Here is a 27,079-nt window from a genome sequence, read left to right as displayed (position 1 = left end):
AGCTGCCTCTTCCTCCTTCCCATCAGAAATGTTGAAAACACTCGTAATCACCCTGCCTAAACCAGGGAAGGAGCCATCTCTTCCACAGAATTTCAGGCCGATATCATTACTTAATAACGACCTGAAACTATATGCCAAACTGATTGCACTAAGGCTGATAAACATACTTCCACAGCTAATACATACAGACCAATCCGGATTTACAAAAGGATGTCAAACCACTGACGCCACAAGGCGCTTAATTAATAGAATCCACCACGCAAATCTGAAGGGAACGTCTGCTCCTAGCTTTGGATGCAGAGAAGGCGTTTGATCGGATACATTGGGGATATCTTGCCAGGGTACTGGAGAAGTTTGGATTCCAAGGCACCATATTTTCTGCAATTATGGCATTATATCCCAAGCTCTCTGCCCAGGTTTACACCTCAGGGGAACTTTCCACTCCATTTAATATTACAAATGGAACTGGCCAGGGGTGCCCACTTTCACCGCTAATTTTCAACCTTCTCATGGAAACTCTGGTGAGTTACATACGCAACCACCCTCAAATTACAGGACATAGGTTTAGCAACTCAACACACACCATGAGTCTATTTACTGACAATGTTATACTCATGATCACAGACGTGGAAGACCTCATTAGCCTCAATACAAACATTCAAAATGTTTACCAGTATATCCTACTACAAAGTAAACAACACTAAGTCATACATCCTTGGCATCAATATACCTCCTAAAACTAAGCACAAAATGGAACAATTATACCCATACACGTGGAGCACCACTGGTATAAATTACTTTGGCATCACCTTAACACCTAAGACAGAAGAATTGTTCAAAGCAAATTATTCTATATTCTTAGACAAAACTACACTCCAAGATCTAGCAAAAACAGAATTATCCAGGTTCGGAAAACTTGCAGCCTTTAAAATGGCACTGCTACCACAATTTCTATACCCATTTAGAACCATCCCTATCCCAGTACCTAACACCTTCTTTATTAAAGCCCAATGTATGATTAACAGATATCTTTGGTAAGGAAGGAGGGCGAGGTGTGCATTCTCCAAACTAATCAATACTAGGAAGGCAGGAGGAGTGGGCTTAGTAATTCTTAAAGACTATTACATTGCCTAAATATTGGCACAAATTAAAACATGGTTCCCCCAAAGCCCCAATACCAGATGGAAGGAATTGGAAAATACACAACTTAAAAGGTGGCGATCTTTATCACTTTCTTCTTACTACCCAACAAGACACCCCTAGATACGCATCACTTTCTCCCACCATCGCAGTATCACTTTATGTCTGGAGAGCTTTGTTAAACACTCCATTTCAGGGCTCCATTACCTCCACACTATCAATGCCCACCTATAGCGTGACACACATAATACCTGACCTAAATGTCTCAAGCTGGGTGGAAAAAGGGATAAAAAAAATTGAAGATATAATGATAGGTCCAACTCCAAAAACCTTCAGGTCCTTACAGATAGAATACAACCTAGCTAACTCAGAATATTACACATACCATAGGATTACACATCTATTACGCACCAACCTGAAAACAAATATTGAGATGCCATGGAGAGTATTCCAATGCTACACAAACCCTACCACCAAGATTAAAAAGGTATATCATTGTTCTATAATATACTAAAAAGTAAGGATATACCCTTGAAAACAACTCATATGATTACTTGGGGGAAGGACTTAGATACTTCTTACTCCCTGGAACAATGGAGAAAGGCACTACACATCACGTACGCTGCAACAAAGAGTGTAAACTTATGGGAATTATCGCAGAAAATCCTCTTCAGATGGTATTTAACACCCCATAGAACTGCCAAATTCTCACCACAAAGTTCAAATACCCGCTGGAAGAACTGTGGTGCTGTGGGAACATTGTACCATATACTCTGGTCTTGCCCCACTATAATCCCCTTTTGGAAAAGGAGTCTATGGAGTAATCTCACAAGTATTGAATATTAAAGTACCTATGTCACCGGGAAATGCAATTTTATCCTTAGAGATAGACTTAATTCCACCAGAATACAGGACCATAGCCGTGCACATTCTTTTGAGTGCACGATTAACGATAATGCACCATTGGAGAGATCAACAAACCCTGTCTCTACATGAAGTAATCAATACGACTAACACCCACGCAACGTACGAGATGTTAAATGCATCAACTCAAAACACTTACAGTAAAGCCAAAAAAACATGGGAAAAATGGGTAGATTGGTACACAATGAAACATAAGACCTAAATGTATCACTTATAACCCATACTATACTATACTACCAAAGGGAAGTGACTATCAGACTGTTTTTCTTTTTTTTTTTCCTAATTTTATTTTATATTAGGTTATACTTTCATATTTTATATTTCTTACTTTTTTCTTTTTCGAATACCAATGTCTATTTCATATATTTCTTAGTCTAACACTAGATGTTATCTAACAATGGAAACAATGCAACAACCCTCAAAGAGGGTTGGGGGTCGCCGCTCCCCTCCTGAGCACAGCGTGTTCCCAGTTGGGGTGCCTGGGCAGGGGAGTGCTGTCCCTCACTCTTGATCTAGCAAGATATACTTTATATGTCACATTTTTTACCTTGGTTTACGTGTCTATTGTATACAGACTCCGTTATAGAATAATCCTCAAGACTGTATCAGAAGCTGAAGAAGTGCATATCTGAGTGACTATTTTTCTATATGTCTTTCACTTATGTTCTGTGAAATATTCAATAAAAACATAGAAAAAGCCTCAAAACTTAACACCAACACGCAAAACCACAAGGTTCAATATATGTTGGCTCCCACTCGCATGTTATTCTTCTCCTATATCAAAGATTTCAATGTACAATATGATATACCAGTAATTCACCTAAAGATGCATATTAAAATGATCACTCCTGTTTATACATGGTTAAGGTACACCTCGCTAATCTATGTATACTATCTGTGATGTTATACTGTAAAGAACGGTATTTTTCTGTTATATTCTTTGTATTCTTACCTTTGAAATAAACTAAGATTGAAAAGAAAAAGCCTCTAAACTAAACTGCCTAGAAACTCCTATAAATGACCCTGTGTACATGGATAGATAAGATAACATAGAGGAGAGTTCAGGAGCAGTTGAAAAAAATGCCCAACTGCTCTGTCCGTTTACCAGCAGCAGTGTACATGAGGCCTTATAGGTCACAATAAGAGCCGGTTCACACAGGGGCAACACGACTTGCAGGCCGACTCTGTGAGGCGACCTGCACACAAGTTCAGCGGCGACTTGCAAATAGACTTCTATATAGAAGTCAATGCAAGTCGCCCCAAAAGTAGTACAGGAACCTTTTTCTAAGTCGGAGCGACTTGAGTCGCTCCGACTTAGAACGGTTCCATAATACAGAACGGGACGCGACTTGTCAGGCGGCTAAGTCGCCTGACAAGTCGCCCCTGTGTGCACCGGGGCTAAGGCTGCTTTCACACTGAGGCGCTTTACAGGCACTATAGAGCTAAAAATAGCGTCTGAGTGGCGCCTGTAAAGAGCCTCTCCTCTCACTCCTGTAAAAATAAAAAAAAATAAAAAAATAAAAAAAGTAGCATCTTTGCAGTACTGTAGGAGCGGTGTATACACCGCTCCTAAAGCGCCCCCGCCCATTGAAATCAATGGGCAGCGCTGCCAGCAAAGCACTGCTGCAGCGGCACTTTGCGGGCAGTTTTAACCCTTTCTTGGCCGCTAGCGGGGGTTAAAAGTGCCCCGCTAGTGGCCGAAAACCTCCGGTAAAGCGCCGATAAAAATAGCCGACGTCCCCAATGCCCCAGTGTGAAAAAAGTCCTGAAATGATTTATCTTTGTCTCTTTTTTTTTTTTTTTTTTTAACATCACAGAAACCTAACATTTTATATCCACTGTAAAAAAAAAAAAATATTATATATAATTTTACAGTGGATATAAAATGTCAGTAACAGTAAGTATCTCACAAAAGTGAGTACACCCCTCACATTTTTGTAAATATTTTATTATATCTTTTCATGTGACAACACTGAAGAAATGACACTTTGTTACAATGTAAAGTAGTGAGTGTACAGCTTGTATAACAGTGTAAATTTGCTGTCCCCTCAAAATAATTCAACACACAGCTATTAAATGTCTAAACCACTGGCAACAAAAGTGAGTACACCCCTAAGTGAAAATGTCCAAATTGGGCCCAAGTAGCAAAGCTGCTTTTGTCCAGGAGTGTTTACGTCTCTTATTTATACATGTTATCTTGGCCAGCCAGCCCATCGGGATACGGATATCACTTATATGCTGACCATATAATTATCTCCCAGGATTCATTGCCTTTAGCAGGCCATAGACGGTACAACTGTCTTTCCTGCAACCACGGAAACCCGCTGACAGCAGTGGAGTCATGGTTAATAAGGAAACCAGCGGCTGCCTACTCCTCAACAACCAGCTATTAAAATTTTTTTTTTTTCCTTTTTGATTTTCTTTCCACATTTTCCAAAAGAAAAAAAATTACAACTCCAAAAAACTCACCATGTCCCTTGCTAAATACCTTGGAATGTCCACTTTTCATTCCAAAAAAGGAGTCTTGGGGGGGGGGGGGGGTTGTACTTTCCCAGCTTGTAGGTGTCTCAAAAAAAATTAGATAGGCCATCAGTACATCAGGTCCAATTAATTTTCAATGGATTGGCATCATAGCTTGTAGACAAAGGCCAAATAATAAACACTGATTTGGGTTATTTTTACCAAAGAAATGTAGCAGTATAAATTATGTTCAAAATTTATGAAGTAAAATTACTAAATAGCGAAAATTTAACAGAAATGAAGAAAAAAAATGCATTTTATTTTTTACAAACTTTTTTTTATTTTTAACGCAAAACAATAAAAAAAACCCAGTGGCGATTAAATACCATTAAAAGAATAATTGTCAAAGGGCGCTGAAAGCTGAAAACTGGCCTGGTTAAGAAGGGGGTATAAGTGTCCAGTGGGCAAGTGGTTAAAGTGCATCTTTACCCAAAACTTTTTTTTTGTAGTTATAAATAGATAGGCGAAGGATTAAAATTAGCCCGGTCAGGTTTTACTGCTGTCCAGGGAACTTCGTTAGAGAGATTTCCACTGTGCTCTCTGTCCCGGGTACAATGTTTTCAGCAGACATAAACAGCACCATAGAGAGAAGTTACATTTTTTTTCCTAAAGCAGGGTATTCACTGGTTGAAAGAAGAAATAAATAAATAAATTAATTAATTAAAAACACACACACACACACCACACCTGAACATGGATACACTGCATAGTTTCCTCATTGGCCGCCGACATCTTTGTCCAGTCCTCTTCTGGGTACAGGATCTTTTGCCATATTTAATGAGGGGACATAACTCACTCATGCGCAGTAGTTCATTCACCCCAGCAGTGCCAAAAGAGTACACTGAACTGCGCATGAGCAGCTCAGTATATGCTGTATAGGAGATTGCAGACAGTCAGAAAAGCTCATATGGGCATGAAACGTTAAAGACCAGACCTAGGTGGGGCTGCAGTGTGTCATGTGCCATTATAGGATGTGGTATCGATTAGAGCCGATGCTTCTTGCTTTCCTATGCATAGAGCATGGTTGGGTTACTTTTGGTTGCCACCAAGGTGGATAAAAATTGATTTTTTTTAATTTAATTTTATTAAAATGCTTTTGGAGTAAAAAAAAAAAAAAAAAAAAAAAAAAAAAAAAAATCTAAAAAACAATCAAGTTAGACTTACCGGTAATTTGTTTTCCAGGAGTCTTTCAGGACAGCACCTTGAGAGCGTGGCTCCACCCACTTGACAGGAAACACACCTCCACCAAACTTTAAAAGGAGGCTCCTTCCCACTTATCATCAGTAGTAGTAGAGAACCTCCGGCCCAAGCTGGAACACATAATCAGAATATGGTTAGTCACAGCATAGTAATTTAATACAATAAGGGCGGGTTGCTGCTGTCCTGAAAGACTCCTGGAAAACAAGTTACCGGTAAGTCGAACTTGATTTTTCCCTTAACGTCTTTCAGGACAGCGACTTACCCACTTAGGGAGGGACCACAGCCTGCAAGACCTTTCTGCCAAAAGCTTGTTCACTTGCTGACAGAAGATCCAGCCTGTAATGACGGACAAACGTAAGGTAACTTGACCACGTAGCCGCCCTACAAATCTGATCTGGGGTGGCACCAGCCATTTCTGCCCATGTAGTGGCCTGAGCCCTGGTAGAATGTGCTTTAATTCCCAGCGGGGGAGATAGCCCCGATTGAGAGTAGGCTGCTAGAATAGCTGATTTAAGCCATCTAGCTATAGACCCCTTAGAAGCTTGCTGGCCCTTCTTCTTACCAGAAAAAAGAATAAATAGAGAGTCCGAGGACCGAAAACAGAGTTAGGTACCTGGTAACTCTTTTTCTAAGAAGTCTTCCAGGGCAGCATCCGAGAGATAGGCTCCTCCTCCCTAAAACAGGAAACACATTAGTCCACCATTATAAATTTCACACTCTTACCTGTGTGCCTCAGTTATGTTAAAGCACCGAAGGAATTCCCTGTAAGCTGCAAGCTCCCCCTCTGTACCTGGTTTTTGTTGTTTCAAGGGTGGGAACTAGTGCTGCCCTGGAAGACTTCTTAGAAAAAGAGTTACCAGGTACCTAACTCTGTTTTCTCGAATCGTCTTTCAGGGCAGCATCCGAGAGGATATATCAAGCAATACTTACTAGGGTGGGGTTAGAGACTGGAGCACTTTACGACCAAATGCTTGGTCTTGGTCAGACAGCTGGTCTATGCGGTAGTGCTTAGCGAAAGTACTGAAGCTCGACCATGTCGCTGCCCTGCAGATCTGCTCCGTAGTTGCCCCTGCTTTCTCTGCGGCCGAGGTTGCCCAGGCTCTAGTTGAGTGCGCTCTGATTTCACTAGGTGGAGTGAGATTCTGTGCCTTATAGGTAATCTGTATGGCCATCCTTATCCATCTGCTGATGGTGCTTTTTGAAGCTTGTTTCCCTCTGTTGATTCCTGCATAGAGGATGAAGAGGGAGGTCGTTCTACGCCATTCTTTTGTTCTTTCGAGATACGCTATGAGCGTGTTCCTTACATCAAGTTTGCTGTAAATGTTTCTTTTCCTACTATCCATGGTTGTTGGAAGTGAGGGTATGACGATGTTTTGGGTTCTGTGAAATGTAGAAGAGACCTTGGGTAGAAAGGCCGGATCTGGAGAGAGAATTATCTTGTCCAGATGTATTAGACAGTATGGTTCTATTGAAGATAGAGCTTGGATCTCACTCACTCTTCTGGCGGATACTAAGGCCAGAAGGAGCGCAGTTTTTAACGTGAGGTTTTTGTCTGAGCTGTCCTCGATAGGTTCAAACGGAGGGGAAAGAAAGCCCTTAAGTACTGTGCCCATGTCCCAGGTGGGAGTTTTGTACAATTTGGCTGGTTTGGATCTTTTAAGAGCTATGAGGAATCGTCTTATCAGCGGGTCTTCCGCTAGTCTAGTATCCATGACCGAGGAAAGTGCTGCAACCTGTACTTTCAGGGTACTTGGTGATATGTTTTTGTCTGCACCATCTTGTAGGAAGTCCAAAACTATTGGAATTATCCCACCGTTGGAGATTGGTCTGTCTTCGTACCAAGAAGCAAATTTTTTCCTTATTTTCTCATAGATGGATCTCGTTACCGGCTTTCTGCTGTTTAAGATGGTGTTGATTACTCTGTCTGACAGGCCTTTGTTCTGGAGTTTTACCCTCTCAGTAACCAAGCCGAGAGCTTCAAGATTTTGTGGTTCGGATGGTTGACTGGGCCTTGTGACAGTAGATCCGGGCGGTCCGTCAGTGTCAGCTGAGGTTGTATGCTGAGATTTTTTAAATGACTGAACCATGCTCTCTGGGGCCAGTGTGGTGCTATTAGTATCACTGTTGTTTTCTCTGCCTTGATTTTTTGGATTACTTTTGGGATTATGGCAGTTGGAGGGAATGCATAGCACAGATGCCATTTCCAGTTTTGGTTGAAAGCATCCACCCCGCTGTTGCCATCTGTAGGGTCCAGGGAGAAAAATATCGGAGATTTTGCGTTCGCCCTGGAAGCAAATAGGTCTACTTCGGGTATTCCCCACTTCTGGGTGATTTGAGTGAAGGTTGTTTGGTTTAGCGACCATTCCGTGTGTTTTATCGTTTTCCGGCTCAGGAAATCTGCCACTGTATTGTCTGTTCCTTTTAGATGAATACCGGATATCGATCTTATGTTCACTTCTGTCCACAGTAGGATAGATTGTGTCAGTCTCATCAGTTTTTGGGATTTTGTGCCCCCTTGTCTGTTTAGGTATGCGACTGTCGCTGCGTTGTCTGATTGTATCTTTACATCCTTCCCCTGTAATGCTGGCTTGAAGGTTTTTAGCGCTTCCCCCACAGCTTTCAGTTTGAGGAGGCTTGTGCCCATTTGGGTGTCCATTTCCCTTGCGAGAACCGCCCTTCCATGTGGGCTCCCCATCCTAGGGCGCTTGCATCGGTGGTGATGCTGACTGGATTGACTTGAGCCCATCTGCGCCCCTCGATGACCCGAAGTGGGTTGAGCCACCAGTAGAGTGTTTGTTTGACTGTGGCGGGGACGGGAATGGATTTTTCTAGGGATGCTTGCCTGCCATCCCATTGGGACAGAATGTAGTTCTGTAAGGGTCGCATGTGAATTTGTGCCCAGGTGATGGCTGGAATGGAAGACGTCATCAGTCCTAGTACGGACATTCCGTGCCTGATCGTTGTGGAATGGTTCCTTAGCAGGGACGTAATTGCTTGTGTCATTTTTACGTCTTTTTCCTTTGTTAGGAAAATTTTTGACAGTCTGGAGTCCAGCACGTATCCCAGGTACACTACTCTCTGGCTTGGGATCATTTGCGATTTCTCTGCGTTTATTAACCATCCCAGGTTTTGCAGATAGATCATACTCTTGCGCAGGTTGTTTTCTAGGATTGCTGCTGAGTCCGCAAAGAACAGGAGGTCGTCTAAGTATGGTATTATTCCAATACCCTCCTGTCTTAGACCTTTTAGCGCTTCCGCCATTATTTTTGAGAATATTCTTGGAGCTGAGGAGATTCCGAAGGGGAGAGCTGTGTACTGTAGGTGCAGCGTAGCTGCTGGCCCCTGGATTGCGAACCTTAGAAACTTTTGGTGATCCTTCCTTATGGGGACATGTAGGTAGGCATCCTGTAAGTCTAGTGTTGCCATGAATGTCTCCTGCGGTAGGATGTTCCTAATTGAATAGATAGATTCCATTCTGAATCTCTTGTATCTTATTCCTCGGTTGAGTGGTTTGAGGTTTAGTATCAGCCTTAGTTTGCCTGATGGTTTTCTTTTTGCGAAGATGTGTGAGTAGAAGCCCTTTTGTTCCTCCTCTTGGGGAACGTGACAAATCACCTTCTGATCTAATAGTTTCTGTAGGGATTCTAGAAACACCTTTGCTTGATTGCTGTCCTTGGGTAGCATGGTCGCTAAGTATTTGGTTGGGGGGCGGTTGGAGAATTCTATTGCGTAACCGTCCGCTATGGTGCGCAGTATGAATTTTTCTGTTATCTCCTCCCATTGGTGGGAGAAAGCCGCCAATCTGCCCCCCACCTGAAGGCAGTCATTGTTTTTTGTTCTTTTGGGTATTAGGCTTGAGGATGAATTCACCTTTGCCTTTCTTGTTTTGTTGACCCCAGTGCTTTTTTGCCCCTGGCTTATTGAATTTCTTGAAATGCCGAAAGGGCGCCTTCCCTTGTCTCTTCTTGGTTTGAGGGAACCCCTTATTTTTTGCTGCAGTCCTATCCAGGACTGTTTCTAGTTCGGGACCAAACAGTAGGTCTCCAGTGAATGGTATGCCACATAAACGGTTCTTGGAAGGTGCATCCCCCCCCCAGGATTTTAACCACAGGGCTCTGCGGGCCGAGTTTAGTAGTGCCGTGGTCCTAGAGGATATTCTGACAGTTTCTGCTGAAGCATCTGCCAAGAAAGCTGCCGCTCTAGTTAGTGTGGGGATGGTTTTAATTATTTCCTCCCTGGGTGTGTCGTTCTCCAATAGATCTTGCAGCTGGGTTAGCCAGATTAGCAAGGTTCGGGCTGTGCAGGTGGAAGCAATAGCCGGATTTAGGTTTGCCGCCCCTGCTTCCCATGCCCTTCCTCCTCTGAGTCTGAACAGATACCGTCTTCTGATTCAGATTGTTCAGATTCATCTGAATCCACCTCTTGTTCTGCCTGTACCTTGTTCTCCCTTGGAATGTGTGTTCCGCTGGTAGATGGGATACTGGCCTGAGCGACACTTGCTGGCGTTTCTAATTTCTCTATAGCTGAGCGTAGTGGTGCCATGGTGCTCTGAATTTCTTTCTTAAAAGAATTGAGCAGGTCTTTCAAAAATCCCTGTGATTCTTTTGCCACCATTTTGTCTAAGCATTTCTGACACAGGGGCTTTTTCCAATCTGGGGAAAGCCTGTGGCTGCATGAGGCACATGTTTTGCCTTTAGCCTTCCTTTCCTCAGGGGTCTTTGCCTGCAAGCGAGCATAGAGAACAAAAAAACCCCGTGAGTTTAGGTGGTCAAAGGAACTGCCTGTAGATAGGCAGTAAAGAGGTTAAGACAGAGATAATTCAAGAATATTCTGGCTTACCTTGGAGCTGTCCTGATTTGCAGGATCGGCAGGGTGGGGAAGCGTCAGACATGATCAGCCACCAGGATCCTCTGCTTAGAGGCCTTTTTATCTGCTTCCTGCATAAGCTCCGGCCCCGCCCCCGGCTGACCCCGTGCAGGTTGGTGGACACACCTGCACATGCCGCTGTATTGTAGAGTAACTGTGCTGGTAGTGAAGGGTAGCATTGAACAAATTTGCTATTTGTATTCTGTTTTCTTTCTTTTTTTTTTTTTTAAACTTCCCGCCCCTAGGTGTCCCTGCTCTATCTCCGCAGTAGATAGACTACGGGAAAATGGCCGCCAACCCGGAAGCGGAACTTCCTCGGCGCCATCTTGGTACACCCCCGACTTCCTGTAGCGGCCTGTGGCGGTGAGGACGCTGCTGCGCCGCCCGGAGAGCGGTGGATTCGTTTGGGGGGACAGCCGCAGCCACCAGGGACCTAATTTAGAAGGTGCAAAACCCTCCCTGCTAGACCCTCTGCTGCTGAGGTTTTCGGCAGCGGTCGGCGGCGGCGGCGGCGGCGGGGGGGGGGGGGCGCCCATCTATGCATGTATCCATCCCCCCTGGCGGGCTTGAGATTCTGCGGAAAGCCAGAGGGGGGTGCTTGCGGAAGCATACACAGGCCTAACAGCGGCATGGGGTGGGGATGACAGAGTCCTCCTGCAGCCTGGGGGGATGATTGCAGACCCCTCAGTAGGGGCGAAATCTCAGGCTTTGAGCAATGTTGCCCAGTGCTGCGCCTGCTCGCCCTCCCAAAGCCCCTTGGGCTGTATGGGATGCTGGCAGGGGGTCTCCTGCAACAAGCACAGAGACAGGTGAAAATAAAATAACAAACGTTCTTGCAGCTCCTGTGGGTCCGGAGGAAGCACAAACAACTGAGGCACACAGGTAAGAGTGTGAAATTTATAATGGTGGACTAATGTGTTTCCTGTTTTAGGGAGGAGGAGCCTATCTCTCGGATGCTGCCCTGGAAGACGATTCGAGAAAGTTACTTGTTACCTCCAGATAATGTAATAAAATGCTTCTTACATCCAAATTATGGAATTTGCCTTCTTTTTCCCCCGAAGGGTTAGAGCAAAAGGTTGGCAGGATGATCTCCTGCGACCTATTGTGTGCTGACGCCACCTTTGGCAAAAAACCCAGATCGGTTTTAAGTATAATCCTATCTGTGTAGATAGTTAAAAAGGGTCTCTTAACAGATAGGGCGTGCAGCTCACCAATTCTCCTTGCTGACGTTATTGCCACTAAGAACAAGGTCTTAGAAGTAAGAATCCTTAGAGAGATTTCTTGTAGTGGTTCAAAAGGTTCCTTTGTGAGGGCTTGCAGGACCACTGATAGATCCCAATTGGGAAAGTGCTTAGCCGGAGCTGGTCTAGATCTGGTAAGCGCCTTGAAAAATCTTATAACCAAGGGCTCAGAAGAGATTGGTCTTTCTAGAAATACTCCCAAAGCAGCTACTTGCACTTTAAGGGTGCTGACTGACAAGCCCTTGTCTGCCCCCTCTTGAAGGAATTCCAAAATTGACACTAAAATTTCTTACTTTTCTCTTAGTCGGACGACAAAAAGAGTTGAAGACCTTCCAATATTTAGCATAAATTTTTCTGGTCACTATTTTCCTACTGGAAAGTAAGGTAGTTACCAAGGGCTGTGACAGACCCTTGTTTCTTAACAACTGCTCCTCAGAAACCAGGCCGTGAGGCTTAGACTGGCCACTCCCAGATGCTGTATTGGACCCTGTAGGAGCAGGTCTTGCCGGAGAGGCAGCCGCCAAAATGGTTTGACTGCCATCTGTAGAATGGTGGAAAACCATGCCCTCTTTGGCCAAAATGGAGTAATTAGGATTACTGCCACCTTCTCCCTCTGTATCTTTCTTAATACCAACGGGATAAGTTGGAAAGGAGGAAATGCGTAACCCAGATGGAAGTTCCAGGGCTGGATTAACGCATCTGTCCCCTGGGCCTTGTCGTTTCTGTGAATAGAGAAAAATACTGGGAGTTGTGCATTTTCCTCTGACGCAAATAGGTCTATTTGTGGTTGACCCCAGGCCCTGGTAATCAATGCAAAGATTTCCGGATTCAGGCTCCATTCTGACTCCTGAATCCACCTTCTGCTTAGATAATCTGCCACTACATTTAAGGTGCCTTTGAGGTGGACTGCTGATAAGGACCGAACATGCTTTTCTGCCCAAATCAGGATCTTTGAAGCTAGCAACTGAAGTGTTTTGCTTCTTGTACCCCCCTGTTTGTTTAGGTAGGCTATGGTAGTGGCGTTGTCTGAGAGGACCCGGACATGAGAACCTTGAAGGATAGGAGAGAAGGCATCTAAAGCTAAGGCGACTGCCTTTAGCTCCCTCCAATTTGAGGACCTCTTTGCTTCTGTCCGAGACCACATTCCTTGCGTGAAGCCTTGGTCTAAGTGAGCTCCCCAACCCCATACACTGGCATCTGTCGTTACCACCTTTTCTATTGGAAATGACCAGAGGCCTTCTGACAGATTCTCCTGTCTTCTCCACCACCAAAGCGATCTCTTGACCTTGGTGGGTATCTTTACCTTTGCTTCCAGAGATTCTGACCTGTGATTCCATATTCTCAGGAGAAAGCTCTGGAGAGGCCTGAAATGTAACCTTGCCCATTGAATGGCTGGTATGGTTGCGGTTAGGGTTCCTAGGGATGACATCACTTGTCGGACTGATAATTCCTGGCTTGCCTGTAAGGACGCTACCACCTTCTGGACCTTCCCCTTCTCTTCTGGGAGAAAAATCTTTTGTTCCCTTGAACAGATCTGATACCCCAGGAATAGTATTTTCTGGGCTGGATTGAAATTTGACTTCTGCATATTTATGATCCAACCCAGGATTTCTAGATGACCTTGGGTTTTTCCGAGGTAGTCTAGCAGTCTTTCCCTGGAGGGGGCAAAAAGGAGTAGGCCGTCCAAGTACGGAATTACCGCAATCCCCTGCATGCGAAGAGGTGCAAGCGCTTCTGCCATTATTTTTGTAAATATTCGTGGGGCAGAAGACAGGCCAAAGGGGAGAGCCCCGAATTGCAATTGCAGAACCTCTTTTCCCAAATTTATTGCAAATCTTAGGAATCTTTGGGACTGCGGGGCTATAGGGATATGCAGATAGGCATCTCAAAGGTCTATTGATGCCATAAAGCATTCCCTTGTCAATAGATTTTTGACCGTGAAGATGGAGTCCATACGAAACCTTATGTATTGGACTATCTGTTCAGCGGTTTCAGGTTTAGGATTAAACGAAAATTTCCGGATGGTTTCTTTATCAGGAATATACGGGAATAAAATCCCTGATAAAGCTCCCCCTGTGGGACGTAAGTCATAACCCCCTGATCTATCAGATCCTTTAATAGGCTCTTCATTGCCAGGGATTTTGTTACATCTCTTGGAAGATTTGTCATCAAGTACCTTTCTGAGGGGAGATCTGAAAACTCTATAGTGTAACCCTGGGCTAGCATATTCAGAATGTACTGGTTTTCTGTTATGCTTGCCCAATAGGGGAGAAAGCCTTGCAGTCTTCCTCCTACCTGTAACCGACTGTCATTGCGTCTTGCTGGTTGACGCAGGAGGATGGAAAAGGACATTTCCTTTGCCTTTTCCCCTCTGCCCTGACCAGTTTTTCTTTTTCTCTTGAGGCTTGTTTTGTTCCTGAGCCCTTTGAGGACGAAAAAACCGTTTGACTGGTTGTTTCTTCTTTCTGACAGGAAAAGATTTCTTTTTATCTGCAGTCCTGTCCAGAACTGAATCCAAATCAGGGCCGAACAATAAGTCTCCTAGAAAAGGGACCCCGCATAATTTGTTTTTAGATGCTGTGTCCACTTGCCAAGTCTTTAGCCATAAAGTCCGTCTAACAGAATTAGCAAGGGCTGCCGCCTTAGCTGTCATCCTGATAGGATACAGCTGCTGAGAGGGTAGAAAAGGAGTCAAGGATCTCTTGCTTAGGGGAATCTGCTATTATATGAGCTTTAAGCTGATTTACCCAATACTCCAAGTTCCTGGAGATGCAAGTAGTTGCCATTGCTGGCTTAAGGTTGCCCATAATGGATTGCCAAGTCCGCTTGAGCTGTTGATCCATTTTTTTTTTTTTTTTTATCCATGGGGTCTTTTAAGATCCCCATGTCCCCAAATGCTAGATCAGTAGATCTTGACACTTGAGAAAAGGCTGCATCAAGTTTTGGAACCTTATTCCAAAGAGCCGCTGGGTCTTCCACAAAAGGGAACCTTCTCTTATGAGCCCTAGAGAAAAATGGTTTCCTATCAGGGTCAGCCCATTCTTTTCTGATTGTTTCAGAAATCACTGCATGGACTGGAAAGGTACGGGACTTAGACTCGCTAAGCCCTGCATACATCTTGTCATGTAAAGACATTTCCTTATGCTCTTCTTCAAGGCCTAGAGTAGCATAAATAGCCTTTAAAAGGCCATCCACCTGATCCAAAGACAATTTATACTTGGAAGACATATTTTCCAGCTCATCATCATCCTCATTTGATTCATTAGAATGGGATGGGGAAAGCCCTTCCTGGTTCAGAGGACCCATCTCTGCCTCCACTGCCGGGATTAACAGTGAGCCTTGAGAGGACTGTGAGGTAGTGGGCTGACTTGCAGATGGATAGGTGAGTGAGGATCTGAAGGATTGAATGGTAGCATCCAATTCCTTTTTAGCAGATGCGATTAGATCACTGCATGCGGAAGTGGTTTCTTCCCTCACCAAGGAGTCAATACATGCTTGACATAAAGCCTTTTTCCAGCCTTCATTTAACTTAATTTTGCATGAAGGACATTTCTTTCTAATCCCAGGGTCAGAGCTCTTGGCCTGCCATGATAAGGGAAAAAGAGAGAGAAAAAAGACAAACCATCTTTTAGAGTCAGCTTGATTACTCAAGGTTACTCACCACAGGTGCACAGTGAGAAAAGTTATCAGACTCATGTGCCCTGACAGGCCCCTCCGCCACCAGGGGGAAAAAATACCCTCAAACTTCACTAACATTTAGAGAGAAGAGGGCTAGAGAGAGACCCCACAGTAAAGCTGAGCATTAACTACAGTCTGCTCCTTACCTGGACCTTGCTGGTGCCTGTGCCTGTTCCACTTGCTGCGGTTCCTGAATCCATGCTGAGGCAGCAGCGTGATGTCTGTGGCGAAAACGCCGGTTCCGGACTCCAATAGCACCTGTGCGTCGGACCGGAACCGGAAATAAATAGGCACCAGACCTATTCCTCCCTCCTCCCCCTGTGCTTCCGGCGGAAATGACGCCTGGCGCCTGCTCCATGGATGCCGCCCCACTTCCGGATACCTCACATCCGGCGGATGCAGTCCTCTGACTGCCCTTCCCAAGATGGCGGCGGCGTCAGGGAAAAAACCATGTGCAGGCAAGAAAAAAAAAACAAACAAAAACGCCTGACATGCCTGACGCCCCTGCCTGGGAGCAGCAATACCCGGAGCAGTTCTGGCTCTCCCCGAGCACTGACGAGGGAGAAGGAGCCCATCCACCCGGCACCCATAAGCCTGTGGAAAATGGGAGGAATCGGCTCTCCCGAGGTAGGTAAAAAAAAAAAAAAAAAATAGTGGAGTAGGGAGCCTGTTCTCTCAGGACAGAACCTTGAGAGCTCCAAACTCCCACATGTGTTCCCGCCTGAGGAAACACATAAACTGATAAGTGGGAAGGAGCCTCCTTTTAAAGTTTGGTGGAGTTGGGTGGAGCCACACTCTCAAGGTGCTGTCCTGAAAGACGTTAAGGGAAATAGTTTTCTATTTAAGAGACATTAATAATTTTGTTTATTCAGCATGAAATGGAGCTTAGTTATGTAGCATGAGCCTGTATATTCTGCAATATTTACATTTTAGGTAAACTCATTCAATGAATCCAAGCTGAGATGACATGCTCTGCATTGATGCATTCACACAATCTCACAATAACCATGAGATAAACCAAAGTTCAGGAATATTCCTTTATCCCATTGTTTTGCAATTCTATGTACACAACAAACTGTATGATTGAATCGGTTCTGATATCGCTGTTTTACTAACCTGACAACATTTTATTCTAAATAGGAAACCTTCATTTTGTTTGCAAAACAAAAACTACCAGCAAGAATGAGTCTTTACATTTACAGAGCACCTGTCATTTCAGATCCATCGTGGCAGAGCCTGTTAGTGGGCATCCACTCCCCTGCTGCTGCCACGTCCCTCACCTTGTTGTGTCATTGCTGTATCACCAGCTATTCCATTAAAGTGAATGGGATTGTCGAAGAGTCAACAGTGGGTCAGAGGAGGAGCCGCTGCTGGACAGAGTTGCTCTTCAAAAATTATGATTTAAAATCCAATTTAAATCAAGCCTTTTTATTAGGGATTTCAAATCGACTTGATTTAAATCAAATCCACCCTGGTTGTCACACAGAGTTCCAAAAGGAGAGAAGGATTTTCATACAGGCTTGGAGCAATGACATCGCTCTACAACGCTAGAACCTCTTTGCTTTTTTTTAGTAGTACGTTTCCCCGTTGAAGATATAAAGGAGGTCTATGGTCAAGGCATAGACTTTCATTTTATAAAAGCAGGACTATAATAACAATGCAAACAATAGTTATTGACAATGCAATATAAGCTTACTTATGAAAAAAAACAAAAAACCTGCCTTTATGTTGCGAGTCCTGTCCGTCTGCTGTCAATCTCTTTCCACAATCTCTTTCCACAATTTCCTGGATTCCCAGCATGTTTTGCAGTTTCTTCTCTGCTGTTTACTTTAAATTTCTAAGGACTACATATCCCATGGTACCTTGCTGTCTGCAAGCAGTGACTCCTGTACCGACTCCACCTCCTGAAACTCCTCCTCTCAGCACCTCTAAAGTTCAGAAGGCTCTGTGAATTCTCTGACACAGTGTCTACAGGGTATAGTGAATACGTGTCACAGAACTGAAGGAAGGGCCAATCAGCACTGTCCAGACAGAAAGTCAGGGGTCCTGCAGGCTCAAAAGGACAATCACAGGAGAATGAAAACGCCTCCTACAGGCTTTAACCACTTCAATACCAAGGACGTCATATGACGTCCTTGGCTTTGAGCAGGTATATCTGAATGATGCCTGTAGTTACAGATATCATTCAGATATTGCCGGTTTCAGCCGGCGAATCTCTACACCGTTCCGCCGCTTGATCGTTCCTATGGGAGGCGAGAGGGGACGTCCCCCCCCCTCCCGCCACCCTCCGGTGCCTGCTCCGACTCACCGTTGCGATCGGTGAGGCGGAGAGTAGATCCGCCGGCGCCGGATGTAGATCATAGAGATTTCTGGCGGACCAGATGGTCCCCGGAGTCTCTATTATCGTCGGAGGCCAGGCGCGATGTTATGACGTCACGCCTGGCCTCTCCATTCAAAAAAACGGCGCCGCTTCGGCTTGGAAGCGGCGATCGTTTTATTTTTTTTTTTATTTCAGGCTTCCCAGCCTAGTGGTGAGATATGGGGTCTTATTGACCCCATATCTCACTATTAAGAGGACCTGTCATGTCATATTGTTATTACAAGGGATGTTTACATTCCTTGTAATAGGAATAAAAGTGATCAATTTTTTTTTTTTTCAAAAAAGTGTCAAAATAAAAAAAAAAAAAATATATAATTAACAATAAAAAAAAAAAAAATTTTTTAAAGCGCCGCTGTCCCCGTGTGCTCGCACGCAAAAGCGAACGCATACGTAAGTCCCGCCCACATATGAAAACGGTGTTCAAACCATACATGTGAGGTATCGCCGTGAACGTTGGAGCGAGAGCAATAATTTTGGCCCTAGACCTCCTCTGTAACTCAAAACACGTAACCAGTAAAAAAATTTCAAGCGTCGCCTATGGGGATTTTTAAATACCGAACGTTGGCGCCATTCCACGTGCGTGTGCAATTTTGAAGCGTGGCATGTTAGGTATCTATTTACTCGGCGTAACTTCATCTTTCACAAAATGCAAAAACATTGGGCTAACTTTACTGTTTTGTTTTTAAACACAAAACAGTTTTTTTCCCCAAAAAAACGCGTTCGAAAAATTCCTGCGCAAATACTGTGTGAGATAAAAAGTTGCAACAACCGCCATTGTATTCTCTAGGGTCTTTGCTAAAAAAAACATATATAATGTTTGGGGGTTCTATGTAATTTTCTAGCAAAAAAAATGATGATTTTTACATGTAGGAGCAAAGTGTCAGAATTGGCCCGGTATTGAAGCGGTTAAACAGACTGCTCTAACTGCTTATGAAAAAAAGGTATTTTATTTAGCAGTTTATATTTACATTTCCATGTACTGTGGGAGACCAGATATAGTGAATGCAGGGTCCTGGGTTTAGTAACACTAAAGTTTACAGACTTCAAGATCCTTTCGATTAACAGGAGTAGTGTAGAATTATTTAAAATAAAATTGGAAAACATACGATATTACATTTTGACCATAGATATCTATTTCACATCCTGACAGGTAAAAGCTCCAACAGAGCCCCAGGTAGCAGTAAAACCTGACAAGAGGTTCAAATCATTCCTCATTCTATAAAACAAAAACAAAAAAAAACACCTGGAACCATTTCAATCTATTCTCAACTCCTTGGCCTGACGTATTCACTTCTCCACCCTACACTTCTTTGACAGTCTCAGTACGGTCTATTTTGACAGAAACAATTGAAATCTCTCTTAGCTCCTGTTCACATTGGAGCGACCTGTCATGTGATTTGTGCAACGCAGACTTTGTGGTGCCGCACCGTTTTGAAAAAGTAGTTCTTACACTACTTCTGGCTATTTCGGGTGGGACTTACATAGACATCTATGTCCAAGTCGCACTGACATGCGGCTTTGAAACTGTGGGATTTCAGATGAAGTCGCATCATTTCAAAGCTGCAGTCAATGTGAACGAAGGCTTATTGCATCTTGCTATTAGTGCATATGTTTTGCTAAACAACTTTATCTACCTGCAATTTGAGTATAGTATCTAGATACACACAACATACGTACAGTATAAGAACTGTGTAAATCATAGCAGGTATTGTATTTAAAGTTCATAAGAAATAATAGGTGTCAAGTTTATGTGCCATATTTTTCAATCTTAGGCTGTCCTTATTGAAGTTTACTTGATATTCTAGCCTAAAGCTATGAATTAAATCCCTCGCCCCCAGTCAGTTTGTGGCCGTTTAGTATAACCACAAAGTAGGGGTTTTGTTACTGTTGCTACCAAGCAAGCACTTTTTTTTTAGGATTTCACAACCCTCTGCAATAACAGTTTAATTTACAAGAGAAACACAACACAGATATTTATAGGCTCAAGTATATTTAAAGTGGTTGTATAGTCTTTTTTTTTAACTTTTACCTACAGGTAAGCCTATAATAAGGCTTACCTGTAGGTAAAAAAAAATAATATCTCCTAAAGCTTTAGAGCCCTTTCACACTGGGGCGGTTTGCAGGCGCTATTGCGCTAATAATAGTGCCTGCAAACCGACCCGAAAGTGCCGCTGCTTTCACACTGGAGCGATGTGCTGGCAGGACGGTAAAAAAAGTCCTGCCAGCAGCATCTTCGGAGCGGTGAAGGAGTGGAGTGTATACCGCTCCTTTACCGCTCCTGCCCAATGAAATCAATGGGACAGCGCGGCTATACCGCCGGCAAAGCGCCTCTGCAGAGGCGCTTTGAGGTGGTATTTAACCCTTTCTCGGCCACTAGCGGGGGGTAAAACCGCCCCGCTAGCGGCCGCATACCGACAGTAAAACGCCGCTAATAATAGCGGCGTTTTACCGCCGACGCCACCCCCGCCCCAGTGTGAAAGGGCTCTAACGGTTTAGGAGATATTCCCCTTGCTATGAGCCGCTGGCTGCAGCGGCGCATGTGCACAGGGGATTCTCGGCTGAAGGCCCGGCAACTGCAGGACCCTGCCGGGTAAGAAATCTCCCGCGCGCATGCGCGGGAGTGATGACATCGCGGCTCCAGCCACTCACAGCGCTGGAACCGCGATACCCGGAAGACACGCCGAGGCAACATGACAGCTCCCTCGGCGTGGACCAGGTAAGATACCGACGCCTCATTCTAAGGTAAGTATTTCATAATGAGCTAGTATGCGGTGCATACTAGCTCATTATGTCTTTTGCTTAACAGGGGTGAAAAAAATTTCAGCGGGTATACAACCGCTTTAAGCAACATCATTACATGCTATAAAGAAAAGGGCTCATGCACACAGAGCTAAAAAAATGCCTTTTTACATGTTTGACTTTTTTTTTTGTCTGTAAAAGCATCTCCATGCACACATATAGGTGTTTACAGGCTGAAATAAAAAAAAAAAAAAAAAAAAAAAACCACGACTGACACGCCTAAATGCTAGACGTGTTTAGTGCATGAGTGTTTATTCATTGCAATGGCCAGAATTATTATTCTGGCCAATGGAATCCATAAACACATGTGCACTACACGCATTTTTTTAAGCAGGTTTTTCCTGCCAAGAGAAAAATGCATTCAGAGGAGAATAATAAACAGATTTTAGCCTGGGTTCACACCGGTGCAAATTTACAGCGGGTTTGATGCGTTTAGGAACACACAGATTCGCAGGCCATGTAAAAAGTATAGTATTCTATGGCTTTGGTTCACATCTATGCGTTGCGAATTTGTTGTGAGAAAAAAAACAAAAAAAAAAAAAAAAAACAAAAACCTGGGTCCTGTGCGTGTTGACTGCGAGTGCGATGCAAATTCCTATGGTGCAGTGCGAATTTTATCTTCATAGGCTTCAATTGAACTTGCAGTAAACTCGCAGCACACAGCGAATTGTTCACGGTCTGCCTCCTGAAATTCGCAGTAAAATCGTGGCAAATTCACGAAAAAAAATTAAAAATCGCAGTAAATTCGCCCCTGTCCACCTCAAAAAATGCAAGGCAAAGTCGCACCTCATACAGGACAAAAAAAAAAAAAACGAAATGGATCAAATTCGCAGTACATCTCATCGCGGTAGTGTGAACCTTGGCCAAGCAGAAAAAAGGTAGAGGCCTCAACACAATTTGTCTCTAAATGGAACAGAAAAGAGAACTTAACAAGTCAGGGCCATAAACACACAGGCTCGCCTCAAGGAGGTGTTGGAAAAGAAGAGGGAATCCCTGTGGGTAGATGTAGATAGAGAAAACCTCTGATAGGATCAAAAGCAAAGATCCAACAAAAACAGGTTAAGATTTCACAAATTCACAACTGGATGAACCAGCTGAACTATATGAGTAATACTCAGTACGATGGTTTACTCATGAATGATAAGTAAGCAGCCTATGGAATAACTGTGCCAGAGCCAAGAACTGGCCCCACCAAGAGTAACTAAATGGTCCAAAGGTTTATCAAGTCTGGAATGGTGAAAAAAATAAATAAAAAATCCACACAAGCTTTGTCCCACAGAAAACTACTTGAGATGAAATGTCTTCGCTTCGCGCTTCCCAGCTGTGATAATAGACTGTGCCCAGACCAGATTGGAAGAAAGCCTTAATGCATCTCACAGAGAATATCTTGGGGTGGACTTTTTTGCCTCTTCTCAAGAGGAGAGGTAGATTTCCTAGCTCAGAGAATCAAAAGGGAAAACAGAAAAGGATAGGCCCCCCAACGCTAACACACATGGTTTTCATGCTGTTACAGCCAGCCATAGAGAAGCAAGATTGAGAGATAGTAGAAAAGGCAATCACTGTGTCTGATGTTGACATTTGACATTACTCAGAGCCAGGTGTTCACCTAGTCCAGATTGTGGAAAAATGGGATTTGTTCCATGGAGAACGTCTTAGAATGGGATTTCCTTGCCTCACACCCTGAGAAATAGGTTTACCAGTAGCAATGGTAGACAATGCGAGAAAACTAATTACCTAACTTAAAGCTGAATGCCAGCTTATGCTAGACTTTACATAGTTTGTTTGGGCAAGTCCTGCCCAAATAAACTATGTCTCTCACTAACATGTGAGGCCCCTAGATGAGTGGTATGAATTATATATAGTCTGGATCCATCTGGATGCCATGAAGCAGATGAGGAAGGAGTATAAAGAAAATGGAAAGGCGTAGAACAGGCAATATAGATCCCACTAAGTCACCAGAGAATCCCCTGTAATAGCTGGAGGGTTCCTGGACCCGGGGACAAACTTGGCCAGTTTATTGTAGAATCTGGAACCCAGGAAGTCCCTGTCAAATATTCCTTACCGGAAACAGGGATCTAGAACACCTGAGTGAAAAGACTATACATCCGAGTCTGGACACAAACCAATTTCCCAAGCCCAGAATGAGCATAGCAGACAAGCCTGAAATGAAATTCCATCTAAGGCAGAACCTGCCCAGGATTTTGCTTGTGAGACCACCTGACGGTTGACATTTCTTCACTTGGTTCACTAGAAGGAACCAGGGTTTCCCTTCCCTCCACAGAGAATTCAGAAAAGAAAATAACCTTCAGCCTGGGTTCCCACATGTGCAGTGCGAATTGAAGCTCAGGTTTCACTGGGAAGATAAAAATCCGTTGTTCAGAGGTTCCTCTGTGTTTAGCTGCGGATCAGTGAGCAGGGAGGGGGGAGGGGGGGGGGTGTAGTGAGGAGAAGGAGAAAATCCATGTTCAGAACGCAATGCATCTGCGAATCAGATGTGTTACCATAGAAGATAATGGGCTTGTAATACGCACCGCAATGCCCAGAAAACGCACACGTTTTTTTGTGCAATGGGCAGTGTGAATGCAACGGACATATGTGAACCAGATGAATTCATAGGAATGCATTTTAAAATGTGAATTGGATGCGGTGTATGGCGCATCTAATTCACATAGGTGTGAACAGGGGCTCAATCTCCTCCTCCAAAATAACTATGAAAAGGTGGATTACCAAAAGGAGTAAGTGACTAACTGAACTTTGTAACATTCACAAAATAAAACAAAAAAGCAGATGCTTTTTAAACACACTAGCTTTGCTTGTGAGGAATAAAACTTAGGGGTTAAGTTTAACTGCCACTGACCACCAATGCGGGGGGGGGGGGGGGGGGGGGGGAGTTGGGGGTATTATTGTATGCACTGACCAAATGCTGAGGGTAATTATTGTAGTCACTGACACCAATGTTGGGGGGGTTTAAGGAATACAACAATGCAATTTTTTTTTTTTTTTTTGACAGCTCAGATACTGGTATTGATGCAACCCTAGGGGTTATTATAGTGTCCACAGACACCAATGTTGGAGGTGGTTATTATAGCGTCCACAGACACCAATGTTGGAGGTGGTTATTATAGCGTCCACAGACACCAATGTTGGAGGTGGTTATTATAGCGTCCACAGACACCAATGTTGGAGGTGGTTATTATAGCGTCCACAGACACCAATGTTGGAGGTGGTTATTATAGCGTCCACAGACACCAATGTTGGAGATTATAGCGTCCACAGACACCAATGTTGGAGGTGGTTATTATAGCGTCCACAGACACCAATGTTGGAGATTATAGCGTCCACAGACACCAATGTTGGAGATTATAGCGTCCACAGACACCAATGTTGGAGGCGGTTATTATAGCATTCACAGACACCAATGTTGGAGATTATAGCGTCCACAGACACCAATGTTGGAGATTATAGCGTTCACAGACACCAATGTTGGAGATTATAGCGTCCACAGACACCAATGTTGGAGATTATAGCGTCCACAGACACCAATGTTGGAGATTATAGCGTCCACAGACACCAATGTTGGAGGCGGTTATTATAGCATTCACAGACACCAATGTTGGAGATTATAGCGTCCACAGACACCAATGTTGGAGATTATAGCGTTCACAGACACCAATGTTGGAGATTATAGCGTCCACAGACACCAATGTTGGAGATTATAGCGTCCACAGACACCAATGTTGGAGATTATAGCGTCCACAGACACCAATGTTGGAGATTATAGCGTCCACAGACACCAATGTTGGAGATTATAGCGTCCACAGACACCAATGTTGGGGGCTAATTTAGCATCCACTGACACCAATGTTGGGGGATAATTTAGCATCCACTGACACCAATGTTGGAGATTATAGCGTCCACAGACACCAATGTTGGGGGCTAATTTAGCATCCACTGACACCAATGTTGGGGGATAATTTAGCATCCACTGACACCAATGTTGTGGGCTAATTTAGCATCCACTGACACCATTGTTGGGGTTTAATACCGCACTCACTGACAACAATGCTGAGGGTTATTACTGCACTCACTGACACCAAAGCTTGCGGTATTGTACTTAAAGCAGCAAGATCAACGTTTTTGGGTGCATTGCTGATTTGCCACCCTTTAGAAGTGTCAGGGACTGCACTTGAGGCCCTCTAATTTTCAAGTTGACCACTGGCTATGCTATACAGGGTAACCAACAGCAGGACTAAAGTCTCACTTTTGCATGCCAGAAGAGTGTAGGTTGGAAACAGTGTTATTACACATACTTTTTTTTATATTTATAACTATTTCTTTTTAGTAAATGCCTAAAGGCCAAGTTCACTTTTCCTTACTAAAAGTCACAGTGCAGTCTATGAGCCCAATTAGTTTCTAAGTCATAGTGCTTTTTAAAGCAAATTGACCTTTTTTTACATTCCCTACTCAATGCCGCTGTCGATGGGGAGGGCAAGCGCACGGCACATGCGCAGGTCAGTAAAGAAAGAAGAGCACTCATGTCTGTAAAGCTGGTCTGTCAGTCCCTTCTTCTATGCCAGATGCAGGAATAACTCAGGAGACTGCTTTTTGGCCAGGCTTTGCACAATACACCATTGGCCTGGGTATAGGAGATTAAAACATTGAATTTCTTTAAAAAAACACTATGCATTGTAAACCAATAGGGCCTCTTGACTGCACTGTGATTATTAGTTAAAATGCAAACTTAGTCTTGAAATAAAAATCTGCAAATAATGAATATTTCACTGTGCAATATATCAGACTGGTGATAATTTTCATAAAACATTCCACAAGTATTAAATGAACAGATCTCTCTTCTTAGCAGGAAAAGATACAAGGTTGTCACGGAGTATAGAAAAATAAAAATATTCCTGTCATCACCACATTTATAACAACATCTATAAGATAGCTCCAGTAAATACCAAAAAAACACTATCAAAGACTATGAAAGCAGACCTTTACTTACATTGAAGTAAGCTTGCAGCAGATATGCACCCAGATGCTTCAGTTCTCTTCATGAAAAGCCTTAAAATCCAGGGCCCTATAATATTTAAATACAGCCAAGAACAGGAGCTTAACCCCACCTCCTCTCACTTCTCTATTGGTCACGGAGGCCGCCCACTACAGACTTGGACCAATAGGTAATTAGGAAGAGATGGATTTAAGCTTCGGACCACAAGACTTCATCAAGATGAAAGGACGCCCATCAAGAGAGATCTGTAGGCTGTAAAACTTTAAATCACGGATCTGTAACAAGTATGCATATCAAGAAAATCAGGGAAAAGTATGAAGTCTTTATCTGTGTACTTGTTCCAGCAAAATGACCTCACTGGAAAAGGGTATATGACAGCCAGGCAACAAACATTTCCAGAAAGAGACAATGACAGCTTCAACATTTTCTCGTAAAACTCTCATGAGATTGAGCATCGTAGTAAAGCACGCGTCTCACCGAGTACCAACGCCAGGCACATGCGTGAATAAGGCCTTTGTGACCTACAAGGCTGCTTGCACAGAGCAAATATTGCATTTTATTTCTGCAACCTACTTTAGGACCGATTCACACCGGGAATAACACAAAAATGTGCTGTGCATTCCTGTGCGATTTATATGCAGTCCTACGCAGTGTGATTTCCGTCCATTCATTTTGAATGGGGTGAAATCGCACTGCATCACAAGTAGTGCATACACTACTTTTGGAAACTTGCTGCAACCACATTGCATGGTACTTCTGTACCATGTGATCTGTGGTGGGCAAATGCACCGCGGCCTGCATTTGGGATGTCATCAACTTAATACCGACACCCGCTACAGATCGCAACTGTGGTGCAGGAAATGTGCATGCAACGTGGGTTTCCTGCACCACGTTCTGGTGTGAAATGAAGTATTAAAAAAGAAAAAAAAGGGAGTATGATCCAAAAGTTTATTCCCCTTGTGTTGTCTGTAATTATTCATATGTCAATGTGATAAAGATCAAACAAGTCACGTCACAAGATCTTGTTTGAACTGAACCCTCCATGTTTTCAAAAACACATCCTGGTGTTGTGTGCAAGATGTAAAGTTCTCAAGCACAGAAGAAACAGATCACTTTGCAAAGGGAGTGTTTCTTGAACTAAGAGAATTAGGTGTTGTTGTGTTTATTTCAATCATCCAGTCCTGAGCACATTATTTTAGTAAAGTGAACGTTGACTTTGCCAAGTTAGACTATGGGCGTTATTTACAAAAGGCAAATCCACTTTGCACTGCAAGTGCACTTGGAAGTCGCTCTAAATCTGAGGGGTAGATCTGAAATGAGGGG

The 27,079-nt window shown here is 43.7% G+C and overlaps 1 protein-coding gene across 5 annotated transcripts in view; it reads right to left on the bottom strand.

Moving 5' to 3' along the window:
* Positions 1-27,079, bottom strand: part of SLC41A2 (solute carrier family 41 member 2) — a 192,275-nt gene that overhangs the window by 163,266 nt on the left and 1,930 nt on the right. Inside the window, exon 1 of one of the 5 annotated variants that reach the window (XM_073620288.1) lies at positions 25,751-25,818. The exons of 3 other annotated variants lie outside the window; for them this stretch is intronic. The gene's annotated coding sequence lies outside the window, so the exon portion shown is untranslated. Of the gene's footprint in view, positions 1-25,750; positions 25,819-27,079 lie in introns of those variants that run through there. One more of the 5 variants, XM_073620287.1, reaches the window with a different exon arrangement.

The sequence above is a fragment of the Aquarana catesbeiana genome, linkage group LG03 (genome assembly GCF_042186555.1).
Source record: "Aquarana catesbeiana isolate 2022-GZ linkage group LG03, ASM4218655v1, whole genome shotgun sequence".
Classification (NCBI taxonomy): Eukaryota; Metazoa; Chordata; class Amphibia; order Anura; family Ranidae; genus Aquarana; species Aquarana catesbeiana.
The sequence above is the reverse complement of the archived record's forward strand: the minus strand, read 5'-3'. Positions and strand labels throughout refer to the sequence as shown.